At 40.6% G+C, this 22136-nt stretch overlaps 1 long non-coding RNA gene across 1 annotated transcript; it reads left to right on the top strand.

Moving 5' to 3' along the window:
- The first annotated feature begins 8019 nt into the window (after positions 1–8019).
- On the top strand, positions 8020–20676 carry LOC137146204 (uncharacterized). The gene is made up of 3 exons (XR_010917847.1): positions 8020–8427; positions 9922–10073; positions 20643–20676. It is a non-coding gene; the product is annotated as an uncharacterized lncRNA (long non-coding RNA).
- The last annotated feature ends 1460 nt before the right edge of the window (positions 20677–22136 follow it).

The following is a 22136-nucleotide window of genomic DNA, read 5'->3' on the forward strand; positions in this document are numbered from 1 at the left end:
GTGGCTTCCAGTGACATGGACTGAATCAAAGCTATCCCTCCTGAGAAGATCTTAGATGACAGTGGTTTACTAGAGGAAGGAGAGGAAGAGGCAACCTTTACACACTTCTCCCTGTTAAGTGCTTTAGGATAACTAGTGCCATCAATGGGGCAACTCAATGCCGATTGATGACCTCGCTGCCTAAAAAGAAACTCAATCTATGATCTCAAGTTAAATGGTCCTTTTCAAGGCAAACATTGAAACAGAAGCATAGATTCCTACCTACATGTATACCACCTGACCATAGAAGACCTCACTCCTGCAAAATGGAATTATCTGATGATGCGACTTTGTGAACAGAAGATTAATATCCTTGCACTACAGGAGACTTACTTATGGATAATGAAAAGCATCAATAAAGTTACATTGGTGCAAAACTGAGGGTATGTATACACTGCTGTAGTGGCAAGCATCAATTCAGTGGCATGAATTGAACGGGTCTGTGTAGATCGCTCAGTCGATGGGAGAGTGCTCTCCAGTCGACTCAATTAGTCGACCTCCCTGAAAGGCAGAAGGCGGTGTGGACGGGAGGGCATCTCCAGTTGACAAAGTGCTGTGAAGATGCCACGTTACTTCAATGTAAGTACATCAAAAGGAGATATGCAAGCTACATTACATAGCTTGTGTATCTCCTGTCAACAGCCACCAGCAGTGTAGATCAGCCCTGAGTAGTGTAGTATGGGACCAAGGTCCCAGCTGGGAATAGACTCATGGGCAAATTGATGAGGCCATGATTTCACACTAACAATTCTGGGCCCTAGTTCCCTACTCTAGACACTGGACTGCAATCTTGCCCTCATGTCTTAGATTTGTAAGTATAAAAAAAGAAAAATAAATTGTTGCCTCTCCTTTTATTGCAGTGAGGCACCTTTCTATGTCAGTTGTGGTGTTGTCTGGCTATATTTGTGTTTCCTCCTGTCTAATTTGTCTTTCCTTCTCTCTCCCCCACTGTTTTTCTTGCTTTTCCTACACTATTTCACCGGCTGTGTTATAGCAGCCTGGAAGAACTCTTGCAGCTCATCCTGGACTGACTGACTTCCACCAGCAGTAATGAGGTTCTTAGGATACAGCAGAAGGGTGTCCTTATTACAGGGATCTACTATTTGACCATTATCTAACCCAGTGTTTCTCAATTGGTGTTCCGCGGAACCCCGAACACTTAGGGTTCTGCGAGCAGCCGTTCTCCGCGCCGCCGAAAAAGGGAAGATGTCTCAGATTTTCCGGCGGAGGGTATCCAGTGTAAATGTAATTTAAGTAAGAAATGCTGACCTTTGCTTATTTCGACATTTGAAGACTGTTAAGAGTTTGGGGGGTTCCGCAATTATTTATGGAGTTCAAAAGGGTTCCGTGGTTAAATTTAATTGAGAAACACTGCTCTAACCTGTGTCTCTCCTTTTTTAATAAGTGTAGCCCTTCTGACAGGCAGAATTGGCAGCAGCAAGGGTCAGGTTCAATATCAAGGGCTTCCTTTGTGACAGTACAACACAAAACCAGCTTGAGCTCCCACCCGGTAACCTGGGACAATTACATATCACCTCTTGGGCTCTTCTACTGACAATACTTCCCCTTTCACAAGCACAGAGACTGAGTGTATACTTTTAATAAAAGGGGAAAAGTTACTTGGCATGAACATGGGAAAACTCCACAAGAAGGATTCACAAGCATAAAACCATGAGCAAAACACCCACCTCAGAGTACATTGGGCAGTTTCCATTTGCCTCAGGTTCTTGAGTCTAGCAACCAGAAGTTCCTTTAATGTGCCCCTCCCCTCACAGTACCCCACTCACAGTTGCTGTCTTCAGTCAGTGCAGACTCAAAGTTCAGAGGTGCAGCTGCAGAGTTCACCTTGTACCTGGGTTTGAGGGCGATGCGGGGGGAAAGAAGGCCCTTTGCTCACTCTACTGTTCGGCTGCTCTGCCAGCTGCTTCTATCTAATGGCCACCCTGTCAGCCACTCCTTGCTCTGCTGGCTGCCCTGCCAGCCATCATCAATACACACCATCACCTTCTACTGCCACCTGCTTCTCTACTGTGACCTCAGCTGGTTGGTCCCAGCTCATAGTGATTGTCAGCTCTCAGTGATTTTCAGCTCTCAGTAGGGAACTTCATTGCTGAAGCAGGTTGGGCAGAAAATGCTGTCACACAGCAGTTTGCTCATAGGCATCCCATACTTTTCAAATCTTATGTTGCTGGAAGCAACCTGAAAATCTTTCCACCCCACTCCACTCCCTGTTCTGTTCTGATCTGAACCTCTTTGTCCAGCCAGAGAAATTCATGGGGTGCCAGCCAACTGCTCTTTCATCTTAGGTGACTTTCTAGTGTGGACACTTTATCTTTCCAGTCCAAGAAAAGATATTGAGGCATTCTCCCATTCTGCTCCTGATCCCTGTAATGAGCTTAGGAGAATCAATGACACATAAGCCTTACAGCATTGATAGGGAATGCTCAGTTACTCCTTTCCTTCTTACCTCAGCCTTTTGAAGATTTTTTCCTTGAATTAGGTCATGTCTGAGGAGCTGCCATGCCTGACAGTTGCAAAGATTCAAGACTGGGGAAACAGCCACCAGTCACACCCAGAAAAATACTCCAGACAAGTATGAGGAGCGTTTCAAAGTAAAGCAGCACTCCAAAGAGTTCTATGGTAAGGGATCCAGGACATCAGAATGTGTGTGGTGTGGAGCAGACACACATTAAGAAAATGGTTCTTATTGGGTAAAATGAGCTGGTAAAAGTAAAACTCAATCTTTTTTCAGATCTTTCATGACACTGTTGGGATCCATAAGAAATATGGTTACTTATACCTAAAATATATATATGGGCCATTGAGGACCAGTATGCATGAGGTGAACTTGACTGGAGTGTGTGCGTATATTCAAAAGTGATAAATTGAGAAGCTGGAGTTAAGGGCCTGCCAAAGACATTCCGTTGTGCGAAAACAACAGCTGATGAAAGGTGATGGCGACCTGGCCAGATCTTTTCATGCATATATCCAAAACAACTGGTGAAAAGTGATGGCAGCTTGCCCAGGATTTTTTGCTGGAAATTGTGGGTGAAGGGCCAAGGCCTTAAAAGGCGAGCATAACAACAAGATGGGAAAGATGAGAAAGAAAGGCCTTAAAAGGCAAACACAACAGCAGGATGGATGACGCGATGGAATGGGTTATAAAGGTTGGACTAAAACATCTGTACTTTGGAGTCTAACATCAAACCAGAGCCCTGACTTTGAAGAAACATGTAGTGCCGGCTCCCCATGCCTTAAGACAGAATTGGACCCCCACTGGCCACTGAGACTTCATCGTATCTTTGGATTCTGGTGCAGTATATTTGTGGTGTGAATGTGGAGTGAGTGAGTTTACATTGTAATCAATAACATTAATCAAAGTATTATTCACCAACACTGTGTCCAGTGTTCGGTCCTTTTAGACTTCTCCCCCATCCCATACCAGACTAACAGATGATGGAGAATGCAGGCAAATCAAAATAAGTACAACACGTTTAATTCAGGAAAAGGGGAAGTTTGGGATTTTGTGAGAGGGGGGTCTCACAGTATTGAGGAGTCTACACGGTGACTCCTGGTTGAGTGTAACAAGAATATGTGGGGAGACACTGCATGTGGTTGTTGGAAATAATGTTCAAAAAGGGGAAATATGTAGGGGAAATGCCCCAGTAAGCTAAAACTTCTGTTAGAGAAGGCAATCATTGCATTTAGGACTTGTCCATGGAATGAGGGGGCAGTGGACTCTGGGTTAATGATGGATACATTGGAAGAGATGTTTGAAAAATATGTACAATTATACAAGCCTAATGCCAGTCAGAAGCAAGCAGCCGTAGTATGGTTGTGGCAGGCTACAAAGAAGGTGTGTGCAGAGTTACAAGCTTTGCAAGGGAAATCTAAAATCTGTCAGGAAGATTTGAAGATGGAATTGAGGCAAGCACAAGTAATGCAAACTCAGTTGGAACAATTAGAAAAACAGAATAAGGGACTGGAAAAGAGAGGGATTGAAGGAGACAGGAAGGTAGAAAAGGAGAAATTGGAAAACTAGGTAGTAGGAATGAAAGAATTGATTTGAGAATTGACTAGGGAAAAAAAAGGAGGAAGCTAAAATCACCTCTCACAGCTGCTGTTAGAAAAGTATCTCAGCATAAAAGAAACAGTTGAAATTGAGGGGATTACAAGTAGCAGCTGTATGCCAAAATGAAGGAGATGTGGATTGGGACCTTAGTGGGAGGTGGGATGGGGATATATGGTATGGAAATTATTTGGAAGATCCAAATCAGGGGAAAAGAAAGCCAGACTAGCCTCGAGAAGGACCTTATAATTAATTAAGCATGGTTTTAAGATTAAGAGAGAAAAAGCTCAACTCGTACAGACAAAGAAATTATTTAGGAGTGACCCTAGGGGAACAAAGAATCCAAGTAGACCAGCAAAAGATAAAATCATTGTTAAATTTGCCGAGGCCAGAGGACCCCCACTCATTGAGGGTAATGCTGGGACGGTTTAATTATTTGAGAAAACATATATGGAATTTTGCCATTATAAATGGACTCTGGCATTTATTGAAAAAGAAAGCAGAGTGGCACTTGGGGATCGAATGAGAAAAAAACTTTCTATGTTTTAAAGCAAGCCTTAGTGTTTGCTCCAGCGCTGAAGTTCCCTGAAATAGATAAACCATTTGTACTAAAATTGGCAGCCACCCAACAAGGGCTCGCAGCTGTGTTAATACACAAGAATGATGAGGGGAAGTTGATACCGTAGCATATGAGTCTAGACGATTAACCCCCACGGAACAACAATTTGGAGTCTGTGAGAGAGAATGCTTGGCTGCTGTGTGGGCTGTGGAAACTTTTGCCTTGACTACAGGTACAGCTCCTATTGTATTACAGACACCCCACTTGATATGGGAATACCTGAAACCAAAAAACTTGGAGAAACAATGGATATATATATATATATATATGTCTTAAGAGGAGAAATTCAATTGATGTTTAAATTTACCTATAATGAAAGCAATGTGGAAATAAGTACTCTAGACTGTACCTTTTGGAGTTTGGGATTCAATGTGACCATTTTAGGTGTAGCTCGTGAACAAGAATTGACAAATAATAATGTACAATGGAATGTGTCAGGAGCTCTAAAGATATGGGAATATGGTATACAGGCAAATACTTCTACGATGGTGAAATTGAGTTGTTTCAGGAAAAATGAGGGGGAAATGTATTATTGAGGCTATGGCCGGCACTTTCTATTCATAAATCAGACACCTGTAAATAAAATCACACTTAGGATCATGGAAGGTCAGCGGTCGAATGGAAGTGTACAGCATCTGGAATGTACACCGTATGCCTTACCAATACTACTAGAGTGGCAACAACAATGGGGAGATGGAGCGAAAGGAATTAAGAGAGGGATAGGAGAATATATAATGGGTAGTATTGGTGCTGGGACTGGGATTTTAAATTCTTTTGAAATAGAAATGCTAAATGGGAAATTATCAGTCTTAGGTGAAATTTTAGGAGCCATACAAACACATGTGACACAAAATTTTGGTACTTTAGCCGAACAAGGAACTAGAAATGTGAATCTCCAATTGAAGAAGGCCCAAGCCTTACAAATGTCCTTAAATACGAGTTTATCTGGCGTATTTGAAATAGATAATAAAATTACATTAGTAATACAGTATGTACAAATGCAAGCATATGGATTACAATATATAGAAAGAATGGTAAATCTTTTAAGTAACCGAGAATGGCCTTTTGAAGGGTTACAGGACCCCAACATATGGAAAAAACATCTTAAATTCAGATGGTATCAACATAACTTAAGGGGAAAGAGGAAGGATAGAATGTTATTACACAACACAGGAACACAGAAAACGACAGCAATGGTGTGGGTATTACCAAAAATTATTAATGGAGAGTTGTGGCAAATCGAAGTAAGTGGAACACATTTAATTCAGGAAAATGAGAATTTTAAATTGGTAGAATTATCTAAACGTTGTGAGAATGGGGGTAAAATCAGTGGGTATGTCCACAATTGTCTTGGTCTTTAGAGGGGTGTCACCTGAATCATTCAAGTGGACAATACACTATGCAATACTTAACCTCTAATGATACAAGAGTATTTGATTTAGGCAATGGATGTATATTATATACTGATCTATATGTATTGTGGGAAAACATAACATAAAAGGGACAATTGAGTCATGTAAATATAATGTAACACAAGTTATTATTTGAGGTATTATATATCGAAGTCCCATGTTCCTGAAGGATAAGATCATTTGGGATCCTAAAGATATAAATTGGTCCACTGATTTGGGATTACATTGGGAACAATGGGAAAAGGTGATTGATTTGAATGAATGGATATTATAATATGCAAAAGAGGTATCTAAATCTTCCCAGTTGGGTAAGATAAATATTCTATTGCACAATGGTCAAAAACTAAAACTGGGAAAGGAAGGAGAAAAATTGACAGTCCATCATTGGTATGATATCTTTAAAGGATGGTCCTCAAGTGCTACTGCCTTCCGAAATCTAAGGTTACCCCCATTATTGTACTATTTGCATTAATTATATTACTAACCATGATTATGTTGTACTTATATTGTCAGATAAGGAAACACCAAAGAGCTTTGGAAAGTGTAATATATAAAGTTGAAATACGCACTGCAGTGTAGGATCATACAATAATTAATGTGGATAATGTATCAAAGGGGGGGACTGTTGGGATCCATAATAAATATGGTTACTTGTACCTAAAACATATATATGGGCCATTGAGGCCCAGTATGCATGAGGTGAATTTGACAGGAGTGTGTGCGTATATTCAAAAGTGATAAATTAAGAAGCTGGAGTTAAAGGCCAGCCCAAGATATTCCATTGTGTGAAAACAACAGCTGATGAAAGGTGATGGTGGCCTGCCCGGGATTTTTTCCTGGAAATTGTGGGTAAAGGGCCAAGGTTTTAAAAGGCAAGCATAACAACAAAATGGGAAAGGTGAGAAAGAAAGGCCTTAAAAAGTGAACACAACAGCAGGATGGATGATGCTATGGAATGGGCTATAAAGGATGGACTAAAACATCTGTACTTTGGAGTCTAACATCAAGCCAGAGCTCCGACTTTGGAAAGACAAGTAGTGCCGGCTCCCCATGCCTTAAGACTGGATCGGACCCCGACTGGCCTACAGGACTTCATCGTATCTTTGGATTCTGGTGCAGTATATTTGTGGTGTGAATGTGGAGTGAGTGAGTTTACATTGTAATCAATAACATTAATCAAAGTTTTATTCACCAAGACTGTATCCGGTGTTCGGTCTTTTTAGCTTTCTGCCCCATTTTGTAGGGTGGCTCTCTGTATCACGAACCTAACAACATTGCATAAATTTCAGCTTTGTTAACAAACACTGAGACTTTTCTAATTTTGTGTGTTAGGGTTTCTTACATATGAATCACACAGCTCTGTTTTTATTTTGTTGTTGTTTGTGTATTTGCCTTTTTGCCAAATCTGTCCAGCTTAGATTTACGTGCATATCTTTTTGCACAGCTCTAGAACAGAACATGGTTTTAGGCGGGAAACCCTCCTGCAAATCAAAGCAGTAGGGCAGAGTACAAATCATTTAAATGCATTCATAGAATCTCTTCTGGGAAAGAGACCTAATTAGTCATTTTCTGAGAGCCATTTGACTTGAAGATATTTCATGATGAGACAATGAAATATATCATTAATAGCAAGTAGTCTTTATTCTTGAGTTTCTCGGCACCCATTATTTTTGGAGATATTACCTAAAACATGGGTATTAGGTGTCAACAGCTCTTAAGTAAGTCTCATTACAACTAGCCTTTTTTATTTAGGGAGGAACAAAGGAGTATTAATAAGGTGAACATAAAAATAGCCCAAGGAAGCAAGAAACGCTTGTTGAAAACATGACAGAACAGTGTAAGCAAGGTCTGAGTGACACTCCCCCTACTCAGCAGCTGAAGGGAGGGCACTTTATTCGCATGGGCTTTGTATTTGCATGAGTACTCATTATTTGCAATTTTCAAATAATTAATACGTAATTTGCAATTAAATATTCAGCATGTTGCATAAGCACACTAGGTGCTGAGCATGATGGGAAATGGTCAATATGTCTGGTATTGTGTTAACTGCAGGGGGAATAAATGTTGTTCTTCGATTGTATGAACAAATGGCAGCAGAACTGTGTCTAGCCTGCTCTGATGAAAAATTTGCTATTATCTAAATAGAGCTCAACAAACATTGTGGATGGATGTTCCAGCATTGTAAGAGCAGCAGGGAGGGGTCGAGAAGTCTTCTGCTGAGATTGCACTAGCTCTGGCAAAGGGCTACCCTCAGGCATGGATTGGCTATCTCCTCCCACTGTTAAAAGGTAGAAGTAATGATTCTTTTTGGAGTCTTTTGTTTTGTTGAAAAGCAGGGAAATTGCTCCTATGTCAGTAGAAGGTTTTCCAATGAATGAGAGATGACAACTGAAACTCATTGAGAGCTGAAATCACTAAAGGAAGTGGGAAACCTTGAGAGACTTCCAGGAGCCAGCAGAGGGGACCTGGTGAGGCCCAGCAGACGGTGGGAGCCAGAGCGGGCGGTGTCAGCAGATGGCGGGAGCCAGCAGCAAGGACTCGATGAGGCCCGAAAGTGGCAGGAGGCAGCAAGAGAGAGGATTGATCAAGCCTGCATCCGGCAGGAACCAGCATAAGGGGCCTGTCTGAGCCCTCCAACCAAGAGGTGGACACTGCAACTATGACAGCCAGTGGGGCCAGGGAAAGTGAGAAGGGAGAGGCAAAGGACATTCCTCATGCACTCTGGGGTGTGGTGGGTTCAGCTCATTGTGTTAATAAATTCTGTTTTCACTGCTATGTGAAATAAGTGCTGTGTTAGTTCCTTCCTTTTATGAAAAGGTTTACTTTCTACACTCACACTCTGTGCTTGCGAGAGGGGAAATATTGCCTTTTGGGGTACCCAGGGGATAATGTGTGATTTCCCAGGTTACTGGGTGGGGGCTCGAGCCAGTTTGGTGTTGTATTATTTACAGGAACCCCTAGATATAGAACCCGGCCCTTTGCTGCTGCCGGCTCTGTCGGGCAAAAGGGTTACATTAGCCAAGAGAGAAATAAACCCCTTAAAAAAAGACTAGTCACAGTGCTGATTCATAGAGGAGCTTAGACCTATTTTCATGCTGAAAGTCCGTGCACAACAACAATGCTTGATTGAAGAATTTAAGGCTATATGCTAACATCACTGTGAGATGCACAAGGGATCAAATGGGGTGAAAAGACCCCAATAGGAAGTGCAAAGAAAATAGCACTAACTGTGACATGTTTGAATAATTCCCTAGAAGCCAGTAAAGCTCCCGCCATTCAATTCCCCATGATCCAGGACTCCATTATGCTGGGAGGGAGTACGGCAAGGTTAGTTGAAGGCTATTCTAAGGGTACTTTTTCTTCCCTTTTCAGACTTCTGGAAGTATTGCTGACACAATTAGTAGAGATTAAAGTAGAAGGCATGAATATTGCTTTAGAAGTATGCAGGATTATAAAAATGGTGAGATTATTGACTGCTCTCTGCACCCTTACTTTATTTTCTATAGAGGTATTTGACTAGTTGATTCTGAAAGTATTTTAGTGCTAAATTGTGCCCCAAACACACAGCCCATAGTAAGAGTTGGAAGAGTCCTAAAGAATCTGAACAATTAACCTTCAATGACCTTAAAACTCTTAAAATGAAACAGGTATATTCACCTATTTTTCTGCAACCAGTTAAACTAAAGCAGTTCAACTGAACCAGTGCAAATTTCTGTGATGACAAGGTTTATAGCACAAATGATTATGAACTGTACTATCTATATTTTTTTTCCTCTATATAGGCACTTCACACTCCAGCTAATGGTCACTGTTGTGGAAAAATACCCTATTTTGAAACTGTATCAAGTGCTCCTGAACCTCTTTGAATACTGGGAACATTGTTAGAGCACTGTACCTCTCTTTCAACACAGGTGGCCTCAAAAGACAGAGGAAGGTATGTTCAGATTTGGAAAAATATATTGCCTCTGCTACAATACTGTTCACACATTTTCTTCTGCTAATAATATAACTGTGATTTGCAAGGACCTATGAAGAGCTGTGAGTTTTAGACCATAGATGTTATTAATTAATAGGGAGAATATAAATAAATATTTGGGTTGAATTTCAAATGATTGGAGATTTATTATTTGATTTTTAAAAACAGAGTGGGAGTATCTTTAATAGGACAAAACGTGAGTGGAGCTTAGAATATGAAAATTCTTGTAATGTTATGTTACTTTCCAGTGGATCATGGCAAGAGCATTATTTGGAGTATATCCTTCACACCCAGTAGTTACAATGTGTTGCTTAATAATAATTTCTTTCACTCTGAGTTTCCTTACAACTTCCATTTTCAGATGTCAGCATAATCAGTTGTAAGATGGATCTAATGAGCATAAGGCCAAATGCAAGGATTTATTAATGGATACATTCCTTACTAAACAGCAAGAACAGCTTCTTATTGTTCTGACAGGTTAATGATCCCCGAGAGTTAATAATGAGTCAGTTAGTAATTAACTGGATTTTATTATAAGACAACAGAAATAATATAGGATTTTAACTATTTATACACATTTAAACAAACAATTAACTACAATACACAAGCTAATACGATGGAATGCTAAACAGACAGATAACTGCAAGGCACAGACTGATTTTAAAGAGACAACAGACAGTTAACTGCGAGTCAGACTGATACGAAGGAATGTTACAGTCAGCTAGCTAAAGAACACTGGCTGATAATTAACTCCTTACCAACCAGACTAGAAAGGGACACAGCAAAAAACTCGAACTCGGCCGGCTAACAAACGATTCGCGCTCAGGGGGGGACACAGGAGCGGGAGAGTCCGGACCAGGTGATCAGGCTGATAGTTTGGGAAGGCTCTCAGCCAGGGACTCGGATGAGACCCCTTTTATGGGCTTTGTGCCAGCACCAAATTGGCCGGGGGATACTAGCAATAGGTTTCATTTCCTGGTTGCTGTTAAGTTTCGTTTCCGATGGTCAGTTAAGTTTCATTTCCCATATATGACGTCAGTCCCATTCCCAAAAGTTTTGATACATTAATGCAGTTAGTTCTAATTGTAAAATGCCCTAAGAAGCTACCATCTGTTTGTTTGTGGTTTACCTGTTTATCACAATATGCATTGCTAAACTATCAGAAGATACATGCTGATAAATTTTATAGCCTTATATCAAGCATGTCTCATTCCATTCTTTTGGTCAGTCACATAGTACTCATGCTATCTCATGCCAACTGCTATTAGGCCTCACTGTAAGCCCTTAGCACTTAGTTTTTACTATAGGTCTTAAGAATTAATTTTAATACATATATTTTGATGGTTCTTCATCATGTAGTTTCATCTTCAATAACTCCCATCATTATTTCTATAAGCATTCTTAGCAGATACATTATATTTTACCTAAAACTATAGACTCTCCAAGATCCTGTCGGGGTTGATGATCAGCACTCCCTAATATATGTGTGTTTGAGGTGCATGTATGTTTGTGTATCATGGACCCGCCGTATATAGTGGAACCACCAAGGTATATGCATAGGAAACCTAAGTAATACTGCATGGGTGACTAAGGGGCAAAGTGTGAAACAAATATAAAGAAAATGTAAAAGAATTTGGAGAGGATGAGAGAGAAATTCTAATAAAAATAGTATATGAAGCTTATATAGATAAATCATTTGTGCCAGAATATCTTGTAGTGCCTGTGTATTATGTCAGGTACACAGTACAAATTTCCCTTTAGTTTGCAGAGTTTATCAATAATGAATACACTCAGAAATAAGAAAAATATGTTGTTTATTTGTGTAATCTACATTTTGAATCTATATCTTCCTTAGCTCTCTGACATTCAAACTAACCAACCCACCCACAAATAAAGACTACTATTAAAATCAAATACATTTTGAATGTATATCTTTAAAGCTTTATGACATTTAACCTAGCTGAGAATAGGGATGTAAAAGTTTAACTGTTTAAACGGTAATCAGCTGTTTAAACGTTTTAAACAGCTGATTACCATTTAAACTGGAGGAGAAGGGAGTGGCAGCTGGGCTGGTTCTCTGCCAGCGAGAGCAGCTGGGCAGCTCTTGCCGGTGCAGAAGCATGGAACCCAGCGTGGGGGGGGGAGGGTAGTCGCAGCTGGGCTTGTCTCCCTGTGCATGGGGGGAGGAGAAGCTGGGCTCCACTTCCTGTGAGTGGGGGAGGAGGCACAGAGCCCAGTGCTGGAGGGGTAGTTGCAGCTGGGCTGGCTTCCCACCAGCAAGAGCAGTGGGGCAGCTCTTGCTGGCAGGGAAGCGCAGAGTCCAGTGCAAGGGGGGTAGCCGCAGTTAGGCTTGGTTCCTCACAAGCAAGAGCAGCTGGGCAACTCTTGCTTGTGGGGAGGTGTGGAGCCCAGCCCAGGGGGGTAGCTGCAGCTGGGTTCAGCTCAGCTCCTCATGAGTGAGAGCTGCCCAGCTACCATGGCAGGGGAGAGCTGCAGCTAGGCAGCTCTCACTTGGCAGTAAGAAGCCGAGCGCAGCACGCCTCCCCCACAGCGTTTAACCATTTAAATGTTCTATTTTTAGAAGGGATTTTTAATTAAACTAATTTTTACATCCCTAGCTGAGACAACCATAAACACAAACAATATTGAAAGCAATCACAAACTCCACATATACCTAACGCAATACATCTCCACTATATGCTTCCAATCAGTCACACTTAATAATGAGATAATATTAAGCCTAAGACCTACAATAATTGTCTGTCTCTAAATATATATTGAGTTTTCTGAACTTTGTGTTCTCTGTATTTTAACTTGGTTTCTGTATTCATGCTGTCTGACTTTACTCTTTTACTACCTTTTCATTGAGTCACACTTCCTTTTCGTGTTATTAAGTAAGAATGATTTATAAGGATACAGCTAACAGATATTCTTAACCCTACCTGAAATCAAATACAGATTCAGGTCTGTATGAAGTGGAAATGCAACACAACTGTAATGTTTATCATGCTGTGTTGGTAGTGGAAGTATAGAAAGGCTTATTTTTGTACACAATGCAAAATGACAATTTCCAGATGCCTGTATCTCAGGAATAATTAGAGCTGCCATCAAAAATATAGCACATAGCAACAGTCAAGGTTAGTCCCCTCAAATGTTTAGTCAAATTTGGTTCAGGCTTTTCAGTTTTGTAAAGAGGTCAAGGTACCGAGAGATGTGTATATATTCTCTGTGTTGTCATCATGCATTACAAAGAATAAGGAACCATTTTCAATCATGGGAAAAATAGGAAGAGCTAAAATGTGACTGGCTCAGTTGTTTACATTAAAACAGCAGTATGCCATCTGTGAGTTTTCCCTTATAAGAACCACCTGTAAAGGTGACCAGGGAGGTTTTATTTAAATATCCCAGAGCCAGAAGTAGGAACATGGTTCTGGGTTGAGGACTTTAGCTATAGTTTTATTTATTTTAGAGACAGACGGAACTGAAACCTTGTTTCTGCCATTGACACTTGGAAGAAGGGTTACAACAATGAAGGTCACATTTGGTGCTGCCATTAGTCTGGCCATATGTCTAGTGGTGGGGGAGTGTGCTGAATTCTCCTAAAGGCGTTGAGAGCTCTGGGTGCTCCTCTTGCCTGTCGTATTACTCTAGAACTTGATCCCATGAGATGCTGACACTCCTCATATCCCACTGAAGCCAAGTTTGACCATATTCAATCCTAAATCAGGTTACTTAACGCCCGATTAATTTCTCTGTGGAACTTTTTTTATTAGCATTTTAAAATATTTTGATTAATGTATGATAATTTCATCAGTATCGTAATCAGTTCTCCAGGTTACCGAAATTGGTCATTCCGGAAGAGTACATAACAATATAGTAATTGCATAACGTTCTAATGAGTTGTGCGTAGGCTATTATATTTGAATGATTGATTCCAAGATTATCAAGAAAACTGAAGGCCCTCCGTTATTCCTAAAGTGACTTCACATTGTCATATTAGCCTTCATAGCAAACCAAACTAAACTTCTCTGGAATTTAGGGAAGCTTGGTTAAGGCATTCTCATCTCTCTCTTCTCCACTCTCAGCTACTATGCACTTTTACTGTTCCTCCACTTCCTACCTGTGGTAGCCAAATAGATACATGCAACAGATGCTGCTATGTTCGGCATTAGGATATTTCCCCTCCCCCCAGTGATTGTCTGTTGGCTATATCCCATCCCATTCAATCAATTCAATTGCCTTCTGAAGTTTGTTTTCCCACTCTAATAACACCGAAGAGCACTGAGCATTAGAGCTGGTTGGAATATTTTTGTCAAATCAGCTTTTCCATCAGAACATGCCCTTTTGACTAAACTGGTTTTTGGGGTTGTTTTTGTTTTTGTAAAATCTGTATCAATTTTGATTAATTGATACGGGGGCACAGAATAAAAAAAATAAAAAAAAAAATTCAGAATTTTTTTAAAGAAATTCAAAATGAATGGTTTAGAAATTTATTTTATGTGTGTTGTGTTTTTTGTTAATTTTTATATTACTTTTATTTTTCTGTGTTATTTCATGACATTTCATGAAAATAAGTGGAATAATTTTTGAAAATGCTGAAATCCCATCAGCTACTATCTAGGTTTATGAGTCTACTTAAGGAGTGAAGCAATACTCATGGTGAATAAGGGTGCCAGAAACTGACCCTTTAGGCTTGATAGTTTAAACTAATTATCTTAAATTCTTTAATTATTATTCCCTGATTGCCTACAAAACTTAGTAACTTTAGAACCAATGTCTAATTAATCACATGGGGACATCTTAAATATGGAAGGTACTATATAAAAATTATCTTCTCTTCTCTGGGGATACAACTTGGCTACTGCTGTCACATTCTCATCAACTCTATTGGCTAACTGGGTCAGTCCTCTAGCCAAACCATTCAGCATGACAGCAGGAGCAATACTGAAGAGGTTCTCACCCTGCTATTTGCCAAAATAGGATGATATGTTCTGAAAATACAGATTGCCATGCAATTGTTGTGGTTGTCCACCAATCTTGATGAAATTAACATGTGAACAATAAAATGTTCTGGCTTCCTTTCAACAATCTAATACAAACCTTACTTCTTCTGGCCTACTCATATTAAGAACAGTGTTTTTCCTTTGCTTTTAATAACATTATATCTGAAGTCTTAAGCCTGTAACAACCCATTGCTCTGACAGAGATTGATTGCTTACAACTTTTAAAAGTGTGATTTACAATGCATATATTAGTATTATCCATATATTATTTATACAACATGATAAGGTTGTGTACAGGCATTACATTTATCTAATAGGGGTTTGTTCATCACTATTGGCATCGAACACAATCATCACCAGCAAATTAAGGTATAAATTACCCTTTACAATTTAATTAGAAGGTCATTTGCTTTGATACTGTCTTTATATGAATTTTCTTGCCTGTGAATGCCATCAAATCAACAGCCCTGGAGAATCAATTTCCCCATTTCACCACATATACAGCATGGGCAGCAGCTGTGCAAGTGTCTCCCCACTCTATCCAGAGAGAGTTACCCAGGTGAAATTGAGAATAGAATGGGCTAGACCCACAGAGGGGACTTAGATATTGCAAAGCTGAGTCTAACTTTAGCTGCCCTGTCACCTAATGAAATCCACAGCCCTGGGTTAGGTACCTGGGCTCCCTATACAATGCATGGGGAGAGTTAGGCCCCGAAGAACAGATGTACAAAAGCCAGCAATCTGAGCATGGAGATAGCCAGTAGGAAGTTCTGAGGACAGAGGTGTGGCATAAGCTTCCCAGATAAAGGGAGTTAGGTGCCTCCATCTTGGGCATCACAGCCATGATCCATCTCATAGAATTAGACATATAAGCCCTTTTTCACAAAAAATAGCAGGAGCCTTGTAACTTTTAGCTCACTGGTTAGCACACTCACCCAGGATGTAGAAGATGTAGAAGAGTGAGGTTCATATCCCCATCTCAGAGCTACATTATGCCATTCTGGCACAGCCCTGTGTAGGGACCACACCACTCCAGAGGGAGCACTAGGAGGCATTCTACCTCAGTGGTTTCCCCTTTCTGAGCTTTATCTTATTCCCCATTAGGCTATCCAATTTCTAGCTGATACTCAGGAGGGCTAGAGCTAGGACTCCAGCTATTTCCTGTTCTCATTCATTGTGGGGAAACAGGGACAGAGCAGCCATTGCAGTCCAAGACCAGAAGTTATAATTAATAATCTGTCCATCCTCTTTTTGTTTCTAACCCTTATATGGGCTGCTCTAGGGGAGGAGATGTTCTTATGCTTTTCTCCCAATCAACCCCTACATAAGGGTCAGGGAGAATCTGCCCCATAAATAATAGTTGACTTTTGCTTGAATTATTTACAATATTTCTTTTTCTCCACCAAGTCTAGATATTTTCATATATTTCCAAGTAAATAAATAAATAAATAACTTCTGACTGTATCTGGAATTGATCCCTAGCTCTGTACCCTCTGACTGATTAATGAGTACTATTGATGGATATTGGCCAACATATTAATATAATAAAACAGGTTCAGTAAATGTCCAGTGAATGTAAAGCTTTGTGAAGGATCTACATTACGAAAGTGCTGCTCTTTGGACCACCTTTTTATTCACTGTACAGCACCTAGCAAATAGGGTCCTGGTCTGTGCCTGGGGCTCCTAGATGCTAGTGCAATACCAATAAATAATAATAACTATTATATTACTATTAACCCACAGAGTATAATCTGGGAAATTCTCAGCTGCTTTGGTCTGGCATAAGTATGGAGAAAATCTTCACAACCATCAATAGTGCAGTGATGCTTACTATCATTTACATTTTCAGTTCTTTCAATAGATTTCCCACTGCCAAGAACAGCTTGGAACTTCTTGCAGAGTTCAGCCTCTGCAGATTTGTTGAGAACACACATTTTAACTAATTGGGGCACTCTTTACAATTGATAATCACAGATTCTCTGAGGTGCTGCAATCTATCACTGGACATAATGAAAGTGAGTTTTATAATGTCTCCCCCTCAGAGAAAAATGAAGGTAGTGACATTCTCCCACGCACCAGGGGTAAGACCATGCATAGCTATGAAGCACTGCTCCTAAGAGTGACTCTTACAGTTTCAAGGACTTACTTGAAACTGAATAAACAATGCATAAGAAAAAACATAATGAAAGTAGCCATGTAAGAGGGCAAAGTGTTTGTTTTCTTTTAAACATTAACTTTGCCTCGTAAAAATGGCAGCTACAACTGCAGTCAGGTTCCTAGAAAGGTGTACTGCACTACTACAATTTTTGATTCACAGTAGCACTCAGTGTGCTAGGCACTATACAAGCCCAAAAAGGGGATGTCTCTACCCCAAACAGATTGCCAAATGAAAAGACAAAACAGAAACAAGACAGAACGAAGGGTCTTGACCAGGGTTATAATCTACAAATAAAGTGGTCCAGGAGGTGACTGGGCTTATTTTGTAACTACAATGGTTGACAATATGATATGATTGTTGTGTGAATATTCAAACTGTCCCCAGTTACTCTTACCATATCATTATAAATCAGCTAATACCAAAAGAAAGCTATTGTACAGCTCCATGCACCACAGTCTATAAATATTTTTTCTCAATATATTTATTCAGTTTATTGGATTTCAGGTGTAGTTTGTTCAAATATATCATGGGTGGCCAAACTTACTGACTCGCAAAGAGCCCTCTCCCTGCCCCACTGGGCAGAATCCTCTAGCCCCCCCACCCTGATGCAGGGCTGAAGTTTCGAGTGACCCATCCCAGTCTGGTAGGCAGAGAATAGGGGAGGACAGGGAGCTCTGTGAGCTGTACTTTAACTGTAAAAGAGCCACATCTGGCTCAAGAGCCAGTTTGGCCACTCGTGATATATACAGTAAAAGACTTGGGATGTTATCTTTCCAGACCCAGCAATTTGTAAAGTCTGCCCTGTCCGTTGGGTACGTTTAACTAATTTAATGGTTTCCAGTTAACATTGTGTAGTGGATAGGTTCTCAAGTATCTATTAGAACAAATAGATTAATATATCTCGGTGCCTCCATTTCTCATCTGTAAAATGGGGACAATACCTCTTTTCTTCCACTTTTTGTTTGTCTTGCCTATGGAGAGTGTTAGCTCTGTGGAGCAGCGATTATCTTTCACTGTCCATTTGTACAATGCTTAGCACAATAGGGCCCCAGTTTCGCTTTGGGGCTTCTACATGATACTGTAATGCAAATAATTATTAATAATAGCTAGATAGAAGGAAAGGGCAAATTGTACAGTGTGAATATAAAGAGCAGCAACTCGCAATAGCACTGGTAGTGGTGGATATGTACTCAGCACAGCTCAGCCATGCCCCTAGTGTGGCTACCTGTGCTTAATGTGGCTACGTTGCTCTTTGTACTCCGACTGACTCAATGAGACCTAGCACAAATATGTGTACATGAGCAGGGGAACCATACCTTTAGTTTTTTATTGTAGACATAACCATAGGAATAGAGAAAGTGGTATTGTTTTTTTCTCTTAATCAGAAAAAAGTACCTCAGAAAACTAGAGAGATTGGTACAGGCCACTCAAATGATCTCCCTGTGAATCTATGGACATGGCATGTTGTACTGAGCCATTAAAAGTTGAAAATAATTTTAAAAATTGTAGAAATTACCCAATTATATTTTTCAAACGTCATGTCCAAATTTATACAAAGAAAAATAGTAAAATGTTTCAGCAAAATATCTGCAGTTATAATCTTGTTTTTAATTCATAATGCACCAACTTAGCTTGCTAAGGATGGGGGAAATTCTGTTATTAAATGCAAACTTTGTGTGTTCAAATATGTGCAAACATTATTTTAATGATAATATTAAGAAACTGTTACTGAGGTTGAATTAGCCATTTAATTCAATTACCAACGGGGTTATACATATATTGTAGATATCTCAGGACAGGGAAAATGCTGTCTTTTGTGTCTTTGCTGCACAATAAAATGGAAGACAGTTTGAGTAGCACAGCTGCAAAAAAACTACTACATTAATAAATTGTCACATTATGTCCTAGCCAACTGCATCAGCAACCAAGAGCCGATATGACAAAGGCATGAATAAATATGGTTAAGTTACCACAGAAGGGTTGAGATCATTCCAGTGGTGTGTGTCTTAGGAATTTTGTTATTTTTCAAAGTTGTGCAACTCTACCTATTATTCACCCTATCAGCATGTGCTTACATAGTAGTCATACTTACATTTTATTCAATTTCAAAGGTGTCACATTCCTAGGGTGCAATCCAGGCTAATGAGGGTTTATGTTACTGCCTGCCATGAAATGTTGGGTGCCTCACAGTCCTTTGCTGCTGTAACTCCCAACCTGGGGCCTTCACAAACAGTCAAACAGTATGCAAATCACACTCTGAATGTGTATAGCTGCAGCCTGTCAGCAACATTGCAGTCACATTCTGGCTTCCACCTGCCTTAATTACCATTTTCAGGGTGACCCCAACACACTCTCAGTCCTGAATTCTCCCAAAAATGTTGTTCTGCCCTGTCCAGCCCCCCCCCCCCCCCCCCCCCCCCCCCCCGGGACAGTTCAGATATTAGAAGTCAGTTGCTATTGTAAATGTTTAATACTCAATAATTTGCTTCTTAACAGTTCAGTTTAAACACAACAGTGGATTCATTTTGATTAAAGAATAAAACAAGTTTATTTAACTAAAAAGATATTTTAAGTGAGTAAAGTATAAGGTATTAAAGTCAAATGGTTACAAGAGAAATAAAGATAAATGCTTTCTAGTAGCTGAAGTTTAACAAACTTGACTTGGTTCAAGGAAAAATCCTTACCACAAGTTCCTAGCAACATTGCTGATCAATTTTTTCATGTCAGGATCCCTCCCAAAGTCCAAAGGCTGGTTCCTTTGTCTTTTTAAGTGAAAGGGAGAGAAATTGGGGTGTATTTGCCCCTCACTTTTATAGTCCAGTCACCCTGCGATCTGTGTTTTAGCAAGCAACAACATGGAACTTCTTCCACAATGAGACTCTGACTCCCTCAAGAAGCTGATGGGCAGGATCCCTTGGGAGGCTAAGATGAGGGGGAAAGGAATCAAAGAGAGCTGGCTGTATTTTAAAGAAACCTTATTGAGGGCACAGGAAGAAACCATTCCCAAGTGCAAAAAGAATGGCACATATGGTAGGCGCCCAGCTTGGCTTAACAAAGAAGTCTTTGGTGAGCTTAAACACAAAAAAGAAGCTTACAGGAAGTGGAAGCTTGGTCAGATGACTAGGTAGGATTATAAAAATACTGCTCGAAAATGCAGGAATGAAATGAGGAAGGCCAAAGCACAATTGGAGTTGCAGCCAGCAAGGAATATGAAGGGGAACAATAAGGGTTTCTACAGGTATGTTACTAACAAGAGGAAGATTAGGGAAAGTGTGGACCCCTTACAGAATGGGGGAGGAAACCTAGTGACAGAGGATGTGGAGAAAGCTGAGGTACTCAATGCTTTTTTTGCCTCTATCTTCACAGACAAGGTCAGCTCTCAGACTACTGCACTGGGCAGCACAGAATGGGGAGGAGGTGAAAATCCCTTAGTCCTGAAGGAACAGGTTCAGGACTACCTAGAAAGATTGGACATGCAAAAGTCCATGGGGCCAGCAATGCATTCGAGGGTGCTGAGGAAGTTGGCTGATGTGATTGCAGAGGTATTGACCATTATCTCTGAAAACTCATGGTGATCAGGGGAGGTTCCAGATGATTGGGAAAAAGCAGACATAGTGCCCATCTTCAAGAAAGGGAAGAAACAAGATCCTGGGAACTACAGACCGGTCAGTCTCACCTCAATCCCTGGAAAAATCATGGAGCAGGTCCTCAAGAAATCCATTTTAAGGCATTTGGAAGAGAGGAAGGTGATCAGGAACAGTCAACATGGATTCACCAATGGCAAGTCATGCCAGACCTGATTGCCTTCTATGAATGGGTGACTGGCTTTGTGGATGTGGTATATCATGACTTTAGCAAAGCTTTTGATACAGTCTCCCACAGTATTTTTATCAGCAAGTTAAAGAAGTATGGGTTGGATGAATGCACTATAAAATAGATAGAGAGCTGGCTAGATCATCGGGCTCAACGGGTAGTGATCAATGGCTCTATGTCTAGCTGTCAGCCAGTAACCAGTGGAGTGCCCCAAGGGTCGGACCTGGGGTCGGTTTTGTTCAATATCTTCATTAATGATCTGGAGGATGGAGTAGATTGCACTCTCAGCAAGTTTGCAGATAACACTAAACTAGGGGGAGTGGTAGATACCCTGGAAGGTAGGGATAGGATATAGAGTGACCTAGACATATTGGAGGATTGGGCCAAAAGAAATCTGATGAGGTTCAACAGGACAAGTGCAGAGTCCTGCACTTAGGACGGAAGAATCCCATGCACAGCTACAGACTGGGGACCATCGAGCTAGGCAGCAGTTCTGCAGAAAAGTATCTGCAGGTTACATTGGATAAGAAGTTGGATATGAGTCAGCAGTATGCCTTGGTTGCCAAGAAGCTAATAGCATATTGGGCTGCATTAGTAGGAACATTACCCGCAGATCAAGGGAAGTGATTATTCCCCTCTATTTGGCATTGGTCAGGCCGCATTTGGAGTATTGTATCCAGTTTTGGTCCCCACACTACAACAAGGATGTGGAGAAGTTGGAGAGAGTCCAGCGGAGGGCAACAAAAATGATTAGGGGGCTGGAGCACAAGACTTATGAGGAGAGGCTGAAGGAACTAGGCTTGTTTAGTTTGCAGAAGAGAAGAATGAGGGGAGATTTGATAGCAGCCTTTAAGTACCTGAAAGGGGGTGCCAGGGAGGATGGAGCTAGGCTGTTCTCAGTGGTGGCAGATGACAGAACAAGGAGCAACGGTCTCAAGTTGCAGTGGGGGAGGTCTAGGTTGGACATTAGGAAAAAGTTTTTCACTAGGAGGATGGTGAAGCACTGGAATGGGTTACCTAGGGAGGTGGTGGAATCTCCATCTTTAG

Source organism: Emydura macquarii, unplaced genomic scaffold (genome assembly GCF_026122565.2).
Source record: "Emydura macquarii macquarii isolate MOO-44397 ecotype Brisbane River unplaced genomic scaffold, CSIRO-AGI_Emac_v2 contig_383, whole genome shotgun sequence".
NCBI lineage: Eukaryota > Metazoa > Chordata > Testudines > Chelidae > Emydura > Emydura macquarii.